This window comes from Prionailurus bengalensis, chromosome C1, assembly GCF_016509475.1.
Source record: "Prionailurus bengalensis isolate Pbe53 chromosome C1, Fcat_Pben_1.1_paternal_pri, whole genome shotgun sequence".
Classification (NCBI taxonomy): Eukaryota; Metazoa; Chordata; class Mammalia; order Carnivora; family Felidae; genus Prionailurus; species Prionailurus bengalensis.
This window is the reverse complement of record NC_057345.1, coordinates 144,027,216-144,051,576: the sequence shown is the minus strand read 5'-3', so window position 1 is coordinate 144,051,576 and position 24,361 is coordinate 144,027,216.

Below are 24,361 nucleotides of genomic sequence, written 5' to 3'. Positions count from 1 at the left end.
TCCAAAGCTGCATAGGTTTTAAGTGGTCTGCCCCAATTCTAATTCCCCATAAGCCTTGTTATTTTTAGAACCCAAATTTTCAGAATAGGAGGCTTTTTGAGGAACATAAATTTCATGTTCTATTAAAAACTCCTGCAGTTATAAATAAATTACTCTCTTAAAAGAATGAATGAGTAGTATGTTTTGATGATACAGGCCGTTAGGTTATTTCTCAACCCCAAAGGGTGTTGGGGGAGGGGAGGAGTTGGGATTTAATCAATTAGCTCTGTTATGGTTTGGATAACTTCAATATCCTCCCAAACCTTCCATTTGCTCTCATCTAGCCTTTTTTCTGTTTCTAGAAAACATCATGTCAAACTCAAGGCTTTTGTAGATATTATTTCAATTCATTCAAGTCTCCACTCAAATGTCACCCTCTCAGAGAAATCTTTCCTGACCACCTTACCTAAGGCTGTACATCCCTGAACTTCTGTTCTAGCCCATTTCTCTTTTTCATTGTCTTTGTAACAACTTAATATTTCCCAACTTTTGTGGTTTGTGAGACCATGAAAGCTTGGACCATATCTGCCTTTTTGACTAGAGATAAAGCCAAAGACAAAGGCGCTCACAGCTGGAGGGATATACACAGTGAAAAGACACCCCTATCTCTACTCCACCATCCACCTACCAATGCTTCTAGTCCTACCTATACTGCTTTCCCTAATCACTTCTCATCACAGCCCTAGCAATTATTGAAAATTTAGAAGGAGCTGGCACAAAAACAGACACATAGACCAATGGAATAGAATAGAAACCCCAGAACTAGACCCACAAACGTATGGCCAACTCATCTTTGACAAAGCAGGAAAGAACATCCAATGGAAAAAAAACAGCCTCTTTAACAAATGGTGCTGGGAGAACTGGACAGCAACATGCAGAAGGTTGAAACTAGACCACTTTCTCACACCATTCACAAAAATAAACTCAAAATGGATAAAGGACCTAAATGTGAGACAGGAAACCATCAAAACCTTAGAGGAGAAAGCAGGAAAAGACCTCTCTGACCTCAGCCGTAGCAATCTCTTACTCAATACATCCCCAAAGGCAAGGGAATTAAAAGCAAAAGTGAATTACTGGGACCTTATGAAGATAAAAACTTCTGCACAGCAAAGGAAACAATCAACAAAACTAAAAGGCAACCAACGGAATGGGAAAAGATATTCGCAAATGACATATCGGACAAAGGGCTAGTATCCTAAATCTATAAAGAGCTCACCAAACTCCACACCCGAAAAACAAATAACCCAGTGAAGAAATGGGCAGAAAACATGAATAGACACTTCTCTAAAGAAGACACCCGGATGGCCAACAGGCACATGAAAAGATGTTCAGCGTCGCTCCTTATCAGGGAAATACAAATCAAAACCACACTCAGGTATCACCTCACGCCAGTCAGAGTGGCCAAAATGAACAAATCAGGAGACTATAGATGCTGGAGAGGATGTGGAGAAACGGGAACCCTCTTGCACTGTTGGTGGGAATGCAAACTGGTGCAGCCGCTCTGGAAAGCAGTGTGGAGGTTCCTCAGAAAATTAAAAATAGACCTACCCTATGACCCAGCAATAGCACTGCTAGGAATTTATCCAAGGGATACAGGAGTACTGATGCATAGGGCCACTTGTACCCCAGTGTCCATAGCAGCACTCTCAACAATAGCCAAATTATGGAAAGAGCCTAAATGTCCATCAACTGATGAATGGATAAAGAAATTGTGGTTTATATACACAATGGAATATTACGTGGCAATGAGAAAAAATGAAATATGGCCTTTTGTAGCAACGTGGATGGAACTGGAGAGTGTGATGCTAAGTGAAATAAGCCATACAGAGAAAGACAGATACCATATGGTTTCACTCTTATGTGGATCCTGAGAAACTTAACAGGAACCCATGGGGGAGGGGAAGGAAAAAAAAAAAAGAGGTTAGAATGGGAGAGAGCCAAAGCATAAGAGACTGTTAAAAACTGAGAACAAACTGAGGGTTGATGGGGGGTGGGAGGGAGGAAAGGGTGGGTGATGGGTATTGAGGAGGGCACCTTTTGGGATGAGCACTGGGTGTTGTATGGAAACCAATTTGTCAATAAATTTCATAAAAAAAAAAAAAAAGAAAATTTAGAAGGAGCAATGAGTCTCCTAGCTTGGTCTCAGGTCATACCCTATCCTTGCCAATTCATTGATAAATCCTCAGTTTCTAGAAGACACTGGCTTCTGGGAGGCACTGCAAAAATATTTCTTGATTGTATGGCATAATTAAAAGAAAAAATACTAATTGACAAATAAAGAGATTTTTCTCTGGCCATTTAAAATGATCTTTAATTAGCTGAATTTTGTCAATTTGTTTTTTCACCCCTGTGCTTCTCTGCTATCTGATTGTCTCTCAATGCATTTAGATGGATAGACTTACCATACTTTCAGGTTATTTTTGTTTTCTGTGTCTTCTTATGGATCACTCTTTAGCTCTTTTCCCTGTTAGCTTTAATGTTTTTTAAAGAGCTGTATCATCTAAAGACAATGTTATAAAAACAAGCAGAGTTGAGTGAATGGATGCCTTAGTGACTCAAACAATCTGAGTACGGTATGTTCTAGTAGAAAACCTTGCTTCAGAATAGATAATACACAACAGATTGGAGGGTCTTAATGTCCATATTCAAAAAAAGTGTCAAGTCCATAAAGCCTTATGCTTTTTATCACCATAAAATAAGTGAAAGTAAACAGTCTCTAGGATTATTCTTTTAAATATAGATAAAATGTATTATTTTTTCCCCTTCTCCTAATCCAAGCTCCAATTTCAAAGAATGATTTCCCAAGGAAGAGAATTATCTCTATTCTTGATGTGTAAAATCAAAACTATGCTGTAGTGGGAATTTACATTTAGATAGATTTTCCATAATAATAAATTCACTAATTAAGACATAAAAATTTAAGCCAAACAAATAGGCATTTTGGTCTATAAGGAACCATATGATATGAATATATATTTTGATTTTTGATTAATTATTATTTAGGTTAGTGCCATACAGCTACAAGTGCAGTGATAAATATGGGCACTAGTTATAGTTGGTATCTTTCTTCATTCACCTGACATCACTGAATAATTTGAGTCATGATTATAATGTTCAAATTTAACACCAATGAATTTTTCTGTGTAATTCATATACAAAAGCTCAGGCACATGGCACTTTGTTCTAACATAACAGGATCTTTAGGCCTCACCAGCTCCCACAGCTGTGTTACTGTCACATTCTAATGGGGCTACAAAGCCATTACTCTGTACACTGCCTTGCAACTAGAAAGAGCCCCTGTTTCTCTGAATAGTAATTTCAAATGTAAACAATACCTGTAAAACAAACTATTGGAAAACTCCGAGCCTAATACAGCTGCAAATAAAAAAGGACCAGAAAATTGAATGTTCCCACTGCAATAACAAATGAATTCACTGTAGATGAAGCAGTTTCTATTAACTGGTGCCATGGGGGCTAGGTGGCTTAACTGTCAAGAAATTTCCCATGAGGTTGCTACTCACAAATCAGTCCAACACTAATGAATCTCATCCTATTTACCTCACTTCTAAAACCATTATATAAATTGGTTCAATTGCATGGAGGATAAACACAGTTAGCAGGCTAGAGGATAAAAAAGGACAGGGAGAGAGAGCTTAGCATTAACACACACTGGAAATCCCACATGAAGAAATTTTCACCAGATCCACTACCTAAATATAAGCTAATAAATAGTAGTAGTAGTAGTAGCAGTAGTAGTTAGTATTATTATTTGATGATGATGATAAGTAACATTTATTAAGCTGCTAAGATGTATCAGGATTTGTTCTACCAAGTGCTAAGCCCTAACCCTACTTCTATAAACTCCCCTTGAGAGATAAAGGTAGGACTTAGGGAAGTTAAGTAACTAGTCAGGGATCATATAACCAGTAAAAAGCAAACCCTAAATTCCTTGCTACAACTCCAGAGTCTGTCCTCCTGTCATACTACTGCATAGAACAGATAAACATAAAAATATAATAGGTATGAAAAGTTTTAGTTTCCTTCTGGTGATGTCAGGACATGTGATTTCCTCTCTTCAATGAATTAAATATGAACAAGTACAATAAAGAGATCTCAGACTAATATCACCTTCCATTGTATGTTATTCCTGCTTTCAGAAACATGAGATTAAGATGATTTCCAAAGTCCTTTCCAGTTCTCCAGTTCTTTCTGACTTTCTTCCTGAGTATGTTTTGCTATGACCAAGTCCAATTTCTTCAACAAGATACAGATCATCAGGTACAGAGAGCCATTGTCCTGCTCCATGCAGGCTTCGTCATCTGTTGAAACAATGGACTGCTGTTGTGAAAATTGGGTCTCCCTAACTAGTATTTTCTAAAATTCCATGAATATTTTAATCTTCCTGTGCTTTCTAAAGTGGAGCCTTATCTCCTTATGTATTTCCAAAGTCCACAGGTCTAATCGTAAGGAAAGTGAAATCCGACCATTGATAGATCCCATGAAAGGACATCTAGGAAGGCCTAGAGAAAGACTACAAAAGACCATAGGGCCCAAGAGAGTAAACCAAGAGACAGAGAGGTGGTCAAGGTCATAGGCCTGTGACTACTGATTCATGGATGTAACAAATTCAAAAAGAGTTGTTTACAGAATACTTTCAAAGCCTCTGTGGCTCTGTAAATCAAATTTATCTTTAATAACTACTTTAAATCCAATAAACATTCAATTATTACAGTTGTTACCTCCTAACTGAAAATCAATTGCTTAGCTTAGTGAGGCTTTATCCTTTTGTTCTGATCTACCTGGAAACATGCAGGGTCAGCAAAGTCATGGTCAAGGAGGTAAGCCCTGACAATCTCTTCTTTTTGTCTCCTTTGTAGACAAAAAAGGCTAAAAAGAAATAGCTAATGCTGGGAAACAAGCCATTTTTTTAATTGAAGTATAACATATTGGAAAGTGTATACATCTAATATAGACAGCTCAATGAATCTTTACATATTTATAACCCCCTTTTAACCACTACTCATATAATCGCACTAGAGTCTGGGAATCTCTAGCATCACAGATGGTTCACTTGTACCCTCTCCAGGGTACTACCTCCACTATTCACTTTCATGGATCCATTTTACCTGTCTGAACTTTTTAAAAATTGGAACCATGAAGACACAGTACGTATTCTTTTCTATCTGGCTTACTTTGCTCAGCATTGTTTTTAAAATGCATCCATGTTTTGCTTGGATCAATAATTCATTCTTTTTTATTGTTATGCAAGTAATCTATTCTATAGAAGGATATTTAAGTTGTTTCTGGTTTGGGGCTTTTCTGACTAATGGCCATATGAACATCCTCATACAAGTAATTTCTGTTGGGTAATGCCCAGGACTAAAATTGCTAGACCATAGCATAGGTATACATTTGCCTTTAGTAGACACTGCCAAACAGTTTCCCAAGGTAATTGTATCAATTTGACCCCTACAGCAGCGTATGAGAGTTCCAACTATTTCACATACTTGACTGGTATATTGATTTTAAAACTAGCTGACAGCAAAGACTTTTTCAAACTTGCCCATGACCTCCAAATTTCTAGTCATTCCACAAATCCAATTACTATCTTAATTTCCCAGAATTAAAGCAACCAGAAATGTTTGCTCAGACAGTTAATATGAACATCATAAGGGGTGCCTGGGTGACTCACTCGGTTAAGCATCTGATTTCGGCTCGGGTCATGACCTCACGGTTCAGGGGTTCAAGCCCTGTGTCAGGCTCTGTGCTGACAGCTCAGAGCCTGAAGCCTGCTTCAGATTCTGTGTCTCCCTCTCTCTGCCCCTCCCCTGTTTATGCTCTGTCTCTCAACAATAAATGTTTAAAAAAAAGAAAACATGAACACCATGAATTAAAAAGAACTCTATGGATCAAATACAAAGATTTTCTGATAACAGCAAATATCCAATGGAGAAAACATTTTCCAACATTTCTGTTGGATATGTATGCAAGAGTTTTAATCTTGCTTCATGAACAAAAGTCTGTATTTTGAGCAGGGTGGCTAACAACAGCTTTAACAGGAATTAAGCAATTAGATGATTCAATTTTTATCCTGTACAAACAAATTTGCCTTTAGCCAACACAATGGGGAATGAAAGGTCCTCTTCCACAAAGTGCAATCCCTACTTTATCCCATCCGTCTTCATTAGCTGGCACAAGAGCTAATATAAGAGAGTTCCACTTTCAGCAATTTATTCTTGAACCAATTTGATTATGAAGTTTATGCGCAAAAGGCCCATTTGTCAAAAATACAGAATGTACATGGTGGGGAGATAGGTTTTGAGGAAGTGAAAGATAAATAAAACAGTCACAGAAATTAACACAGAAATGTCCGTGCCTTTGCACATTAGAGTAAACAGACAATGTGTTTCTCTAAAATTCTTACAAAATAGTTTTCTTTCTTTTGGCATATGTCATATGCAAAGCAATTATGTATATCAATCCTACTCAGTTTCAACTACTTTTTATTCTTTGTTAAAAGTTTGTTCATGACCCTACTTCCTCAAAGTCTGACTCAGGCTTACATGCAGACATTCTTCCCTATGCAGCACTTTTTGTCATAAAGAAGATGTCCAAGACCATTCTCCTAAATGATCAAGCAAGACAGTACCTCAGATGTTTGATGTCTCTTCTTCCTCCACTGCCGTTTTTGAAGGAACTGTTTGCTTCTGTAAGTAAACACAACCTAAGAGTTTACTCTTCCATCTTTTCTCCTACATAAGCCCACATCCATGAACTTCGTAAAAACACCTACTATAAAAACACAGTCACAGAAATTCCTTTTCTTTAGTCCAAAGCACTTTTATCTTCTAAAAGAGGATGTACCAAAATGCCATGATGGGCTTATCTTGGCTCCTCATGCTATAATCCCTAATTTTTCATTTTTTAATTCCAGGATATTCTTAGGGAACTCTCTGCTCTAATTTGTCTTCACTTACTTCTCCTTAGTTACCTTTCCTCTAGTTACTACATCTCTAGTATCTTCTCCACACTTTCTGCTTTCTACCAACTCCTTATGCTCATTTAAATATGCTAATAAACCCCATTTTTCAAAACAAAACAAATGATCTACTCTCATCCTTTTCTTCATTCCCTATTCTATCTCATCCTTCCATAATCAAATTTCTTGAAAGGATTGCAGGATTCTATTTGCTCACATCCTAATCAACCCTCAATCTGCTCAGATCTTCCTTCTGTCTCCACCAATCTCTAGAAATTTCCACTTTATTGTATACCATTAACATTCTTGTTGTTAAATCTAATTCACAATTTTGGGGCATTCCATTACTTTACTGTGGAACCTTCTTGAAGTACTTGGTCTGCCTAGATTCATGTCACCACTGTCTCCTGCTTTTCCTTCTGGTTACACATACCCTTCTCCTCTACAGCTTCCTGTTCCTCTATGTGCCCCTTAGAAGTTGGTGTTCCCAGGGTTCCCTGAACCTTCTTCTATACTCATGCCACTCCCCAGACAGTGTCATCCACTCATGTGGATTAAATTTGTAACCAGGAGAGCCTGGGTGGCTCAGTCAGGTAAACATCTGACTTCGGCTCAGGTCATGATCTGTCATGATCTCATGGCTTGTAGGTTAGGGCCCTGCGTTGGGCTCTGTGCTGACAGCTCAGAGCCTGAAGCCTGCTTGGGATTCTGTGCCTCCCTCCGTCTCTCTCTGTCTCTTCCTTGCTCACATTCGATCTCTCTCTGTCTCTTAAAAATAAATAAACATTTAAAAAAATTTAATTAGTAAACAGAGTACACCAGTTTCCATAGATTAGTGGGGTCAAATGCAACATGAACTGTGGAATAATAGGAATATGAGGAAATAGAATCCTGCCATTGTTTTAAGAAATAGTTTTATGTAGGTAACTTTCAAATCCCTCTACTGAATTCTAGACCCATAAATGCAAATTCTACACCTCCATGCAAATTTATCTTTTCCACCCTCTTCAACATCTGCTTCTAAATTTCAGTGAATGGCACCATTATCCACTGGGTAAGGAAACCATATTTGGATAACATCATTGTCTCCTCCTCCTCCCTCATCATTCCCAGTTACTCAAACTGTCTGATTCTAAAATAACAAGTAATTCTTTATTGAGTGCTTCCTATATACCAAGCACTGTGCAAGGAGATTTTACATGCATTATCTAATTTAATCCTTTAAAGTAAGAATTACTATTACCCCATTTTTAAGGATGAGGAAACTAAAGCTTAGAGATGTTAGGTAAGTTGCCAAGGTGTTCAGCTAGAAAATATGAAGTTAGAATCCAGAGAGCCAGAGCCAGACTTGTTCAGAGCTAGTCTATTGTACAGCTTCCTAAACATTTTTCAAGTCTGCACAGCCATCTCCCTATGTTAAGCCATCATCACCAGTCATTCATTCATATTCTCTCTCTCTATTTTATTTTATCTCTCTCTCCACTTTGCCTGGATTCCTAAAACAGACTTTTAGTGTATCTCCTTAAATTCATTCTACCTCTATCTTCCACGCCAAAGGAAAACTCTCAACACATAAATCTGATCAAGTTGTTCCCTGTTTTAAAATATTTCAATGGCTTCTTGTTGTCTTTCAGGGAAAAGTTCAAACTCCTTACCACAATTTACAAAAGCTTCTGTAATTAGACCTCTTCAGTGTGTCTCTTGTCTTTCTCCTTACCCTACACACCAGCACTAACAAACTTGTTTCATGTGCCAGGTGCATTCTAACTATAAGACCACCACTTACTGTTTTCTCTGTATAAAATAATATGCCACACCCCATCCATTGCCTGTGGCTAGATCCCACAGGTTCTTCAGATTGTCACTTCCTCCATCCCCAACAGACAGGTCAGACTCTCCAGCTGTGTGTCCTCACTGCCCTATGTACTTCCTCTATCACTCTTTATTTTAATTGTTTATTATACTGCTTTCTCTATTTCATTTTAAACTCTTGAGGACAATAGTTTTCCATTTTCTATCACATTTCAGTACCCAGCACAGTACCCAACACAGGGTATCTAACCAATAAATATGTATTATATGGATTAAAATTCACTAATTAATGTTTAAGACAATTACAATTGTTCCTACATTTTCCCTCCAGAAGCAAGTTATCTTCCCCCAGAGCAATTTGTTTGCCTCCATTTGCAACCCCTAATACTTAATTTTCCAAATATTCTTGTCCCATGCAAGACACTGCAAGAGGTACAAGATGAATGAATTAGAGCTGCTACTGACAGTGAGCCGTGGTCAGACAGGCAATGAGACAAAGTCCCAATTAGCTGAAGAAAAGGAGAATATATGATTAATTCCCCCAGCATTATGGGAAGATGTAATTTGAAATAAAGCTTTGAAATGGTTAGACTTTCAGTACATGGAGATGGAGGTATGGCTCCCAACAGTAGACAAACTCTTAGGAAGAGAACAAAGCTGGAAAATGAATACTATGAAAGCTTCAATGGCAAGAGGTGTGAGGAATACAGATAGTCTAGTTTGTCTAGAGCTTAGGGAATGACATTAGGAGTAGATAAACCAAGAAGATATTTTGGAATCATTCATTCTTGGAGTCACTGAGGGCCTTGATACCAAGGGAAGAACTGTATACATATTCAGTAATCAGAGTGGAGCCAACAATTAGTTTGAGCAAAAGAGTGACATGGTTGGAGCTGAATTTCAAGACTTTTCCCCCTGCGTGGTATGTGGAATGATTAAGGCACAAAGACACTTGAGGTGGGGAAATTCCCATACTTCATCAAATCAAGTTCAAAAAAACAATAGCACAAAGCACGATTGTTTGATTTTGCATTGAAAAAGAAAAATAAATATCCAAGATTGAGAGTCAATTAGGATACTGAAGGAAGGCAATGTGGTCTCTGCCCTTGAGCTTCAATTGTACTAGCAGAACCAGGAAGAGTAATAAATATTTTTTAAAAAGTATGATGGGGAAATACAGAATGAAAAAAACAAGAGTCCAAAACTTGGCACAGGTCTAGGAAGGAAAAAAGTCTTCCCCATAAAACTGAACTACAATGCAATTTTTATATAAATTGGTGGTCTGAATCACATTATCAGTGTGATCCAAAAAATGTCAGACAGAGAATTTAAGAGAAAGGACAGAAGAGACATTATAGAACTGGAATTTATACAACTGGCAAACAATTTGATGTGGTGGAGTATAAAGGAGAGGGAGAGGTCAAAGACATGAAGGGTTTGATCCACAAGGACAGGGATTATAGTATACCTGTGGCAGACATAGAAGTCAGGATTAGGTGTTGTGGGGGAAGGGACAGGAGTGTGGTTTTGTACAGGCTGCATTTTAACTTTCTGTTCTGAATTTTTCCAGATGATTATTTGTAACAAGAAAACCAAAATGCAAACTAGGAGTTTAAGATTACGTTTTTTTTTAAAAAAAAGCAAATCCTGTGTGTTGTTTGTTGTTGGATACAAATACAAAGGAAAAGCTGTGTAAGAACACATGCCCCACCCCCTACACCCAAGGGAAATAGCACATGTTACAAGACTAAATGTTGGGGATGAGAGATACTTTCGTGTTTTACTCTCTAGATATTTATATTATTTGAATTTTTATAATGAACATGAGGTTAAGGATTATGTAATTTTTAAAGTTTTGGCTTAAAGCATTTGGCACTAGAAACATAGATTGAGATATCATTGGTAAGAAGATGCTAGCAAAAGATGCAGGAGAAGATTTAGTCGGATAAAGACACAAATATAAAAAGATAAAGTAAGTCACCTAAAGATTAAGCCTGGAAACACACTCTCAGAGAATGGATAGGAGACAAGACCAAGGAAAAAGGAAAATATCGGTCCAAAAGGTAAATGGAAAACCCATAATATGCAACATCACATAAAATTTAAAAAGAAGCTGGGGGTAGGAAACAGACACAAATTACTACATGTCAGATATTGTGTTAGGACATAACAGAGACAGTGCCATTTACTGAAGATTCATTATACATCAGAAACATGCTAGTAATTTTATAGTAATAATTTAATTTTGTCGTCCTAAGAAGCCAAAAGGTATACATAAAAGTCGTCATTTGAAGATAGGGAAACTTATACTCAGAAAATTTAAGATTTAAGATTTTATGGGTAGTTTGGGGCACTTGGCTCACTCAGTCGGTGGAGCATGTGATTCTTGATCTAGAGGTTGTTAGTTCAAGCCCCATGTTGGGTAGAGATTACTTAAAAATAAAACACAAGATTTTATAACTAGTTTAGTTGGAGAACCCAAGTTCAAACCAGTTCCAAATTCAGAGACCTTGCTCAGAGTTCTGGCCATTTGCTTTTCTTGGAAAGAAGGAACAAAGTGTCAAATGCTACACTGATGTAGTGAAGATGATAACTAACAAAAGGGAATTAGATTGAGTATTTAAAAAAGTATCTACCAATTTTTTGAGAGCAGCACTTCTGTGAGTGAAGGGAGTGAAAGCCAAAAGCAAGAAATTAAAATGTAAATAAAGCCTTGGCAGTTATAGGAGTAATTTTCTAACATGGCATTAAAGAGAGGATTATTTATGACTGAAGAAGCAAGAGAAGGAACACAATTAATGCAGTGATATCCTGGAAGAGACAGGGCTATGACCACAGAGGGAAGTCCTAAACTTGGAAGATATTAGATCCTGAAAGAAAGGAATAAAAAAGAGAGAGAGAGAGAATCTCCGTGGAATGAATTGAAAGAGTTTCTACTGAGGGGTTTCCAACAAGAGTGGCTGGAATAGGATTTGAGGCTTGGAGAATGTAAAGAAGATTTTGAACAATCACTGTGAGAAATACTACAGAAAGTCACAACCTGTGATCAAAGTTGGTGGGTAGCTGAAAGGGTCTGATTAAGAAAATAGCATGGACTGTATAAAGCCACCTACCCAGATTTTTAACTTTATGTGGCAATATACAATATTCTAATATTCTAGAGGGTAGTCTATAGGAGTTAAAAATTCATCACTCCAGAGGCACCTTGGTAGCTCAGTCGGTTAAGGAGCCTGACTCTTGACTTTGGCTCAGGTCATGATCTCCCAGTTCGTGGGTTTGAGCCCTGCATCACTCTGCACTGACAGTACAGAATCTGCTTGGGATTCTCCTTCTCTCCCTGTCTTTCTTCCCCTCAAAATAACTAAATAAACTTAAAAATAAATTCATCATTACACAATGGGTGGTGAAGCCAGAAATCATGTAGGGACCTGGAATTTATCAGGCCTTACCTAGCAGGCTCTATAACCTGCTCCCTCTATAGCCTTGGGAATTTTACTTCATCTCTAAGCCTCAAAATTTTAATCTGTAGAATCAAGATAATAATATAGTGTCTGCTCCCATAATTTATTGAGAAATAAATGTTTGCATAACACAGTATTTCCTCAATACATAACCAATACTAAGTAATGGGAGAATTTAGAGAAGTCTATCAAAGGACTGAAAGAAAAGATGAGGACAAGGTGCAAGTTTAAGGATGAGGGATGGAGCGGAAGCAGAAAATGACAAGAGGTTGTGGTCAGAGAAGGAAATTTCAGAATTTGGGCACTTGCAGGCAAAGCAGTTTTGACTGATGAGGTGCAAGGTCAAACCAGGCAATTAAATAATTTTCAAAAATGGAAGCCACTGGAACTGAAGCATCTGAGAATTTGGGAAGGAAATATAAAGATAGTCCCAAGGGAAGTCCCAAGCCTCAGGATGGGTAATCAGGAAAACAGAGAGGGAGATAGGTGACCCAGGAAATCATTAGTGACAGGAGAACATCTATATGTTGTTTATAGGTGACTGAGACAAGAAATAAGAGAAAAATGGTATAAAGGAACTTCAAAATAAGAAATTACTAATAGAGGGTAAAGAAGATATAAAACTCTCTGAGAACAGAATGTAAGAATATCATTATCAAGAATTTTGAAGGTTCTGAGATTTAACCCTACTTGTAAGTAGCAGATTAGTTTGCTATAGCTTCATGGGTGTTAGCAGAAGACACAGGACATATATAGCCAGAGTTCTAGCATTTTCTGTGTCATTTTGGGAAACCAGTTCGCTCATGGAGTTAGGAAAAGGGCAATACCTGTATACTCACTGGGCTGAACATAGGGAGAGGAACCCCGAGCTTTGGGAAGCTGAAACTTGGAGTAAACATGGCCACACTTGTTCTGAAGGGAAACACAGTATCTTCCACAGCTGTTTTCTGTACAAATATCCTTGAAAAGATAGTCTAGAACAAAGGCAGCCAGTGCCTCTACTCACAAGACATGCAGAAATGCAAGAGACCCACAAAGAGTTGTTGCCTAACAAGTATCTTGTTCTATTAGAAAAAGGTGGAGGGTGGCTTTCTTCTATTAGAAAAAGGGAGCCTGGGTGGCCCAGTCGGTTAAGTGGCCAACTTCGGCTCAGGTCATGATCTTGCGGTCCGTGAGTTCGAGCCCCGCATTGGGCTCTGTGCTGATAGCTCGGAGCCTGGAGCCTGCTTCTGTTTCTGTGTCTCCCTCACTCTCTGCCCCTCCCCATTCGTGCTCTGTCTCTCTGCCTTTCAAAAATGAAAAAATGTTAAACAAACAAACAAAAATAATTAAAAAAAAGAAAAAGGTGGAAAGGAAATATTATCAGAGAAAAAACAGGTTCAATTACTGTAAGGAGATAAAAATAGAGTCACTGTATTTACATAAGTTTAACCTAATTTCAATGACAATTCCTTCTCCGAGGGACTGTTTTCCTCCAGGCTAGCATCTTAGAATTTGGGGCTTATCCAGGTTTTTAGAGACTGTGCCCTCCTTGGCTTCCCCACTCATCCTCACCTAGAAGACTCAGCATGTCTCAGGTTCCCTGCTTATTCACTGCTGATCATCAAAAAGCATGCTGGTTCTAACTGTAAAAAAGTTATTTGCTATTTACAGAACCAAGGCATTGTTATATGACTTCCTCCTGTATCTGTTCATTATTATATTAAATCACCCCAAGGTCTTAGCCTCTTACAAAAAGCACATTTCTTGAGAACTTCCAAAACTGACATGAAAATTCTGTTTCTCAAGATAAAGGACTAGAACTGAGATGCGTATGTTTCTTGATGCCATGAAGGACAAGGGCAGTGGAAATTCAGAAACAAAAAGTGTTACTATAAATTTGAAAAATCACATATTAAAAGCAACCTATCAGCATCTTCTTTGATCATATAAAATAGCAGAAATGATTCCACAGCCAGTGAACTTACTTATAAATAATTTTAGCCATGTGATACCAGAGCTTTGAAAAACACATCATTTTTAAATGCATAATACCAGAAAATTCCTGAAAAAGTGAAGGTTTAGTCACAAATCCATCTTTAATCTGCTTTGTGAAAAACATCTGGGTTTTTATGATCATCCGCTCTAAGCACTGAATGGGTCCAATGTCTAAAAGAGTGACAGTGTTTTACTTTTCATCTGGAATACACTATCATCCCCTATTATCTTTCTTACCCTCCTAGAAAGAGGCTAGGACTGAAAATTAAACTTTACTCCCCCCTTCAGAAAGAGCAGTTTCCTTTTCATACAGGAAATAATAATAATTTATTATTACCACCCTGTCAAAGAAATAGCAGAGCCTGGCAATAGTTAAAGCAGTAAAAACAGATTTTTATTCAGGACTATTCCAAAAGGAAGAAAGAGATCTCCCTAAAGAACTGGGCTTAATTCCCAATACAATAGGGAAAGAGTGGGAATGTAAAGCCAAGGAGAAGAGTGAAAGGGATACCTAACAGGATGTTTGCTGTCAGCAGGCCAGGGCAACAGGGCATCACCTGGAGATGGTGAGGGATGAGGAATTTGATCAGATATCAAGAATGATCAGATATGAAGGGTGGGGTAATCTAGCTAAACCGACTGAGCAGAATTCTTGATAAAACTAGACTCTACAAGCACGGAGACTGAAGCCCAAGAATAAGGTTTAGTCAAGCAGAGGGCTCAGAAGAGCCCTACTCAAAGTTGCTCAGGAAGAGAATCTTTGCCAAATGCATTCTTCTGAGCATGTCACATCCATTCACTCATTTAGCCCTCACAACAATCCCTTGATGCATATTCTGTTACATCCCCATTTTAAAGATTTGGAAAATGAGGCACAGAGAGGTTAAACAATTTGTCCAAGGTCCATGGCTAGTAGGGGGTAAAGCCAAGATCTGAATCCAGACAGTCTAGTTCTAGACTTCATGTGCCTTGCAAGGACAGTACTACTGATAGTGACATTTACTGAGCAATGTTCCAGTCACAGGGCTAATTGTTTTACACAAAGCATGAAAATAACCCTCTGTATTTGGCTTCATTATTTTTCTTACGTTCCAGATGAGAAAACTGAGGTTTTAAGAGGCCAACATAGATCATATAGCTAGTAAGTGGCACTGGTCATATGACTAGTATTAGCAAAAATGGGACTTAAGCACAAGGTTTTTTTTTACTCCAAAGCCCATTTTCCTAACTTCCTTTCCCTGATCATTTCTTTTAATCAATAAATATTTATAAAGCTTCTACTGGGTACTGTGCAAGGCACTAGAGCTACAATAACAGAAAAGATCAAACTGCCCCACTTTCACAGAGCTTAGTCTATGGCAAAGACATTCAACCTATGGCAATTTCAACCTAGTAGCAGATGCTAAAGAGGACTAGGTACAGGGTGCTGTGAGAGCAGACAGGAGGCACCTAACCCTGGTTCAGGGGACTGTGGAAGGCTCCTCAGAAGTCACAGAAGGCTCTGTAGAGGAACCAACATCCAAGCCCAGGTCTACATCCCCAGAAAAACCCATGGCATGGGCAGGAGTTAGCCAGGAGGCCAAAAGGTGACAGAAATGTGTTTGAGCTGAAAAAAAAGTGTGTGCAAAGGCTCCAAGGGCAGAGCTAGTGGTTCAGTACAGGCAGAGCACAGGGCAGGGAGGAACACATGGTGATGTGCTGGAGAGGTAAGTGAGGACAGGTTCATTAAGGGTCCTGGCGGCCAAATGAAGAAATTCACACTTAATTCTAAGAGCAGCAGGGACCTCAGCCGCAGCAATTTCTTATTTGACACATCTCCAAAGGTAAGGGAATTAAAAGCAGAAATGAACTATTGGGACCTCATGAAGATAAAAAGCTTCTGCATTGCAAAGGAAACAATCAACAAAACTAAAAGGCAACTGAAGGAATGGGAAAAGATATTTGCAACTGACATATCAGATAAAGGGCTAGTATCCAAAACCTATAAAGAATTCACCAAACTCCACACCCGAAGAAAACATATAATCCAGTGAAGAAATGGGCAGAAGGCATGAATAGACACTTTTCTAAAGAAGATATCCAGATGGCCAACAGGCACATGAAAAGATGCTCAACATCACTCCTCATCAGGGAAATACAAATCAAAACCACAATGTGATACCACCTCATGCCAGTCAGAGTGTCTAAAATGAACAAATCAGCAGTAGCACTGCTAGGAATTTACCCAAGGGATACAGGAGTGCTGATGCATAGGGGCACTTGTACCTCAATGTTTATAGCAGCACCTTCAACAATAGCCAAGTTATGGAAAGAGCCTAAATGTCCATCAACTGATGAATAGATAAAGATGTGGTTTATATATACAATGGAATACTAGTTGGCAATGAGAAAGAATGAAATCTGGCCATTTGTAGCCAGATCCTGGGAAACTTAACAGAGAACTATGGGGGAGGGGAAGGGGGGAAAATTACAGAGAGGGAGGGATGCAAACCATAAGAGACTTAAATACTGAGAAAAAACTGAGGGTTGACGGGGGGGGGGGGGGGGGGGGGAGCGGGGGGTGGAGATGGGAAAGTGGGTGATGGGCATTAAGGAGGACATCTGTTGGGATGAGCACTGGGTGTTGTATGGAAACCAATTTGACAATAAATTTTATATATATATATATATATATATATATATATATATATAACAGCAGCAGGGAACCACTGAAGATTTCACTGAAGCAGGAAGATAATGAGGGTCCATTTGTATACCAGGAAACCACTCAGGATGCATCATGAGGACTAGTCACTGGAAGAGGAAGCAGGTTTTTGGAAGAAAGCCAACTGTGAGATGGTTGCAGGAATACAGGTGAGCATCAAGCAGGCAAGTGGCAGTTTTGGAGACTGAGAAGTAGTGGATTTGAAAGTGATCCCTGAAGTAATGTGAAATTTCCAGGACTCTGTCATTGGTATGCCTGTCAGAGGAGAAATAAGATGACACACAGATTTCTAGCTTGGAAATCTACTATTCCACAGAAGGAAATATAAGAGAAACAGTAGGCTTAAGAAGTAAAATAATTATTTCTGTTTGAGAAGTGCTGAGCTGTATGTGTTCTACACACAAATGGACACCCAGGTGGATCAGTTGCTTAAGTGGTTGGCAAGACTGGTTCTCCAGCAGTTCTGGAAATAAAGATGTGGGAACCATCTTCATGCAAATAGTATTACAGCGCTAGGGTTAAGAGGTCACCCAGAGAGTGGGTAGAGTGAGAAGAAAAGTGAGTCTGGAAAAGACCAGTCTTTAAAAGTCAGAAAGAAAGTTTCAAAAGAGACTGAGAAAGACTGGCCTCAGAGGTGGAAGAAAAGCCAGTTGTGATGCCCTGAGATTTCAGGAAGGAAAGAGTGACCACCGTGTCAATGCTGCTGACAAGAAAGTAAAAGGACGGAGGCTATGTCCAGTGACCTTACCAACAAGAATTGATTTTTTCAGAGCAAACGATGCTGCTACAAGACAGCTGCTCCTCTTGTCTCTTGTAAAACAGGGGAGATGGGTTGGAGGAGGGCCTCTGGGAGCAACAAGAGGAGAAAGAAAGAGCTTTCTGATTAAAAAAGAGTTTGGAGGTCAAAGGTTGGGGTGAGGGCACAGGCATTGCCTTGAAGCAAAGTATGTGATGTGGGGACCGATCAGGGAGACTGTCTAGGTTTGAGTCACCTATAGGTGGTGCGACCTTGGGCAAGCCACCCAACTTGTCTGTACCTCAGTTTGCTCATCAGTGAAGTAGGTCATTGTGAGGTTTAAATGAGCTAATTGATGTAACATGTTTACACAATGCCTGACATACAATAAGCATTTTGTGTTAGCTCCTCTTAACACTCTTTGAGGATTGTATCCACCTTCGGAATTCTGATTAAATCTTTGAGAAAAGGGGTCTCCAATACCAACTGAGATTTAATTCTCTTCAATCTGACAAAAAAAGAGTGTTTAGAGATAGACTTATTTTGATCTAAATGGAAGAAGAAGGAGGGGCGTGGGGAGGACTGGCTTTATCACTACAGCAGAAGCAGCAGAGTCTTTGAAAATAGATCAAGGGTTGCAAACTACTGTCCACAGCCTGTTTGCAATAGAATAGCCACGCCCATTCCATTACATAGAGTCTACGGCTGCCTTCATGCTGCCGCTGCAGTGTTGAATAGTTGCAGCAAAGACTGTACTGCCTCCAAAGCCTAAAGCATTTACTGTCTGACCCTTCACCAAAAAAGTTGCTAACCTTGGATATAATCAATATTTTCAAAATATTATGAAAGCACCTAAAGAAAAATATCAAAGTCCTTGGGACTTTAACTGATTGTGGATTTGACATGAATTAGTTGTATGATGTGGCTGCCCCAAATTTTGTGCAAATGAACCACAGTTGGGCTGTTAGAAATACAGAATCCAGAATGATGGCAGAGATCGCTCATCAAGCTAGAAATATGTTGAGTTTGGAGCAGTGCTATTACAATCTACAGTGGAATTGTCTAAAAGAACTTGCTGTGATGATGCAAATGTTCTAAATCTGCACTGCTCAATACAGTAACCATTAGCCATATATGAATATTGTTTGACTGAAGAAATGAATTCTAATTGTATTTAACTTTAATTATTTTAAATATAACTAGCCATATGTGGGTAGTGGCTACCAGACTGGATAGTGGAGATGTAAAGTATTCAGCATGATGGAAGTAGTTGTATAATAAAAACAAAAATATCTTATTCAGTGAATGTTTTTAGATTTATCTTGGAGATACAAAAGTAACATTCACTTAAAACCTAGTAGGTAGAGGGGGCGCCTGGGTGGCTCAGTTGGTTCAGAGTCCTACTTCGGCTCAGGTCATGATCTCGCCGTTCCCCATTTTGAGTCCCGCGTAGGGCTCTGTGCTGACAGCTCAGAGCCTGGAGCCTGCTTTGGATTCTGTGTCTCCCTCTCTGTCTCTGCCCCCCCACCCCCTGCTTGCACTCTGTGTGTGTCTCTCTCTCAAAAATAAATAAACATTTTTTAAAAATTATTTTTTAAAAAAGACCTAGCAGGTAGACAGATGCCTACAAAACTAAAATACAAGGATATAAATGCCATGATGATAGACAAAAATAGAGTGCTTACCACATGCCAGGCTTTGGGCAAAGCTGTCAACACTATTTTATTTAACCCTTCAAGAACTCAGTAGAATAATTATCATCCTAAATTTCATATTAAAACAAACCAAAATAAAACACTGAGCCCTGCTTTTGGAGGGTCAGACTTCTAGAGTAGGGAAGGCCAAGGACAGCTAGGAAGGATAATTGCTATTTGAGCTGAATCTTGAAGGAGAAGGAGTTCTCCATAAAGCTAAGAGGGAGAGACCATTCCAGGTAGGAGGGCACAACATGAGGAAAGGCTATGGAAGGACACAAGAGTTGTGGGTAGAGCATGAAATCAAGACCTTCAGTGGATTGTTAGTTGCTTCCTTCTACATGCTACCTTCTGCTATGCTATATATACACACATTATCCTGAGTACTGTGGAAGGTAAGATAAAATAAATGGTCGAGGCACTATCCCTGATCTTCACATACAATCTAACAGAGAAGACTAACACATATATAACCAGTCTGGTTGAAGTAGCAGAGTTACAAATTACCCTGAGCAACAGGGATTGAACCTCTCAGTCATTAGTGAATGTGATAAAACCTCTAAATAGGTGAGATTCAGGTTTGTCTCAAGTATACAACATGAATAAGCATAGTAGAAAAACCAACCAGAATAGTCAGTGGAATGCTAACAGAAGGAATTTGTGAGGAATCTAGAGATGTTTAGCCTGAAAAGTTAAGGTCAGGAGTGTTTGTCTTCTGTCTTTTCACATATAAAAGAATATTGCAGAGCAAAGAAATTATTCTTGCTTTGGGTGAGCGTAGACAGCAGAATTCAAAATGATGGAGGAAAACTCCAGAAGGTAGATTTTGGTTCTGCATAATGAAATTTTTGCTAACAGATGACAAGATTCTGTCCTTGATCAAACTTTGGTCAGGCTCCTCTAAAGCTCTTTCCTGACTAGACCCAACCTTGGCCCATTTAGCCAATTTTACCAAAAATACTGCTGGGTCAATTTAGTGAAAATCCCCCACACATGATAGCTAATCAAATTCCTGGTCCAACACCCTCAACATCTCATCACCCTCGCCTGCCTTCAGCAAGAATTCTATCAAGTCAGTTTAGCCAGAATCCCCCTATCCTTGATGTTTCCTCTTAGTAAATTTCTATCCACTGACCCCTATCCTGCTCCTTGGCTATCATACCCATTTGTCCTGGTCATGTTAGAAATAGAGCACCATTGTATACTGCAGTCTCTCTTTCCTATTGCAATAGTTCCTAAATAAAATTGCCCTTCACCGCTTTAACTTTTGTCTGGCTCTGGTTTTGACACAGAGCAGTCTGTAAATGGCATACATTGCCTCAGGAATACATCCATCTATAGAATAGTTCAAGGAGAGGCTGGGAAATGGAGATAATCATACAGGTTGAAGCTGATCTCCTGACCCTGATATTCTGGGATTCTATATACAGTTAATATCAACATTCTATTAGTTTTTTCTTGTAGCTCAACTGCAATCACTTTTCTGATAAGTTCTTAAAACTAAATTAGAGCTTGTGTATATTTATTTGCAATAACTTAGATGTGCAATTAATTATTCAGGGAAGAAATTCATTTTATTTTCCAAGTTTATTATCCTGGTGAATCTCATTTTGATACTAAAGAGAGCTTCCCTAACTTGAGTGATATTGTCTTTGATTATATACTGCAGGAAGCAGCACCCTTCAAATCCAAGTTCCTTAAACAAAATGTCTAATACGGTACACACTGTGAAATAATAAATTAGCATTTCTTCCCAAGTATTGTATAGTTCAGATTTTTCACTAGTCTATAATGCTGGCCTCCTCTCACATTCCCACACTCCCTATGCTGACTTATTTGCCTGTCTCTAAGATCCGTTTGGCACCCTTCCTCTGCTCTACATCATAGGAGGCTGATCTGTGCAACTGAACTTTCCAGACTCCCTCGAAAACTGTTTGTTAGGTTTGGCCATCAGGAGACACTGCTTGAATACCAGAAAACTAAAGATTGGAAGGTGGAAGGAGGAAAGAAAACCAGCTCACTCTCTCTTCCCAACCCCTCTTTGATTTGGATGGCATTTACAGCAGCAGCTGATCTCTTCTGAGGTCCTCACTCCTGCCAGTCTGCCCTTCCCATGATTACTGTTCCTACCAACTGCCAGGCCCCTGGGGAGTCCTATACCTGTACCTTCCCCTTTTGCCACATGCCCCAAGTCCTGTTTTTGCTAATTTCTAGATTTCCTCTCTGTCCCCTTCACTCTGTGTGTGTGTGTGTGTATCTGTAAAATATGTAGAACATCATGTCCCCTTTATTTTTTAATTTTTTAATTTTTAATGTATTTATTTATTTTTGCTTTTCTGATACTCTGGCAACTATTTCACTTATATTGAATTCTGTTAAATTTACCTCTGTGGTTCTATTTTCTTCATTGGACCTGCTATGACCCCATTCTCTAATTTAACAGAGGTTTTCTATAATTCTAAAGTGTGGGTTTAAAAAGTAAGTTGAAATCATCAGAAGAAGCTGTATTAATTTAAAAAAAACCTGTTTCTTCACTTGGTCTAAGTCTTAAGTGATGGCTTTTGTAGCCTCCTCTCTTCCTCACCATCTAGTTTAAAGTCCCTCTCCTCAATACAAAAGTAGCCGTTGCGTCATCTTGTACTTGAACATTGATTATACCGTCAAGTGTCAGAGATTTCATTTTGGATTCTTATTAGACTTTAAATCCAATTGAATTAATATAAATCCTTCAATAACAAAATCTATTTGGAAAATCACTCACAGGAATAACTTTATCTCTTTTATTTTATTTTCTACTCTTATTTTTTTTCTTCCTGTCTATTGCCTTTTTCTCTTTTCCCCCATGGAAATAAAAGACATGATCAGAGCAACATTTAACCAGCCCACCAACATGACCTCTATCTTCCTTTGTGTCATAAGAGGGAGATGTTGCCATGGCAACTCTGGAGGAGACATTCTTGACTTCCTAGATTGCAATCTCCAAAAAGAACTGTCTTTCAGATCTTATCCATCCTCGGGTGGGAGGCCTGGTATTGTTTTATATAGAATTTCTTTCTTTAATGTGAGACCCATATTTGAAGGGCAATGATTATGGATTGTCCCCAGACCAGAGGCACTAATCAGATGAGCACTATTCACCTGCAGACCATTTTGTGCTCAACTGCTTCTCATTCTGCTAATACCAGGACCATTTTGAAAATCATCGATTACTAATCCTTTAATATGTAAAGTGCTGAGAGTGGCCACTCCAAAGCCTTCTTCCTGAAATAAATGTTATTATCTTACCATTTCATTATCTCTTGACCATTGGTCCTTTCTGCTTTCTATTTTCCACTTTATATTTTAATACTAGCCTCCTGTACCCATCAACTCACTCTCTGACCTGAAGTATATAGTCCATCAGCTCCTGTGTCAAGCACAACTGTATGCAGTAGAGAGGACTGGATATCGCTGAAGTCAAAGGTCACCAACTTTGGGAGTGGAAAAATCAAGAAGAGGGGACAGTCCATGTCACGGCAGACAAATTATAGCAACTTCTGTTTTGGACATACCTGACCCTTCCTCTCAGATTGCTACTATTTCAGGAGCCAGAAAGAAATAAGGAGGGAAGGACAGAGACTTCCTTAATGCAACACTGTCTTGTGGTTGGCCTCCCTGGCAAGTTGTAAATCCTACATATAGTATGCAATGGCCTCATATCCCATCCCCTGCTCGGTTCCTGCCCTCTTGTCTCTTTCTTCCTTTTGCTTTAAATGGGGCACTGAGAGCTGATAGCATTATGTACAGCACCATTCTGAGTCCTTTGCATTCATTTTCTCCTCTCACCTTCATCAAAACCAACCATATTACTGATGAGGGCAAGTAACTTGCCCAACATCTTTCAAGTAAAAAGTTGTAGAAGGAGGATTTGAACCCCAGACAGTCTGATCCAAAGATTCTTTCATATATAACACATTGAATCCCCAAAGGAGACAATCTGAAACACAGTATGAAGAGTCTGTTTATGCATCTAATTCCAAACTGGCCTATGAGCATTGGAGGGATGAAGGGATAACTCATATTCATTGTAGCTCCCATGCCTGGCACATCTTATATACTCAGTAAGCATTTGTTGAAAGATAAATAAATTTATTGATTAATACCCACCTCTCTCCTTTATCCTGAATTCAAATTACTGCCAAAACCTTTAACATGGACTTTTTACCTCTATTCTTGATCACCCCTAACTGAGCTTCCACATTAAATATGAGTACTTTGACACTATTGCTTTAAAATTGCTAAATAGCCCCCATCAGAAGGATGAAATGCCAATTTCTCTTCCTTTGTCTATCCTCAAGTTTTATCTTTTCCTCCTCTATCACATGCCAGACAAACTACCCTTCACCCATTTGCTGAATTCTTATGGGAGTCTGACTTGTTGGCAGCTTCCCTATAATTCGAATGTTGCAACTGTATCTCCTACCCAAAGTGATGGTATAAGGAAGTGAGGCTTTGATAAAATATTTAGGACTGGAGGAGGTCATGATAATTAGGACTGGAGTCCTTGTAAGTGGGATTAGTACCCTTGTAAGAGTCACAGGAGAGCTTTTTTCCTCTCTGCTCTCCATCACAGACAGGTTAGCAGTCTGCAACCCAGAACAGAGCCTTCACTGGAACTTAACCATGCTGACACCTAAATCTCAGACTCCAGGCTCCAGAACTGTGAGAAATAAACGTACATGGTTTATAAGCCATCCAGTCTGTGATACTTTATTATAGCAGCCAAACTGATTTAGATAACTTCCTCTAAGAATGAGCTCAAGCAACACCTCCTGGGATTAACCAATTTCCTGAAGATCCATGATTTCTGCACCTTACACAGATAGCCACTATAGAAATTGTTGTATTTTGTTTTCACTATCTACTTCCTCACTGTTTGTGAATTTGCTAAAGGCTAACCATGCCTTTTCATCTCCATAT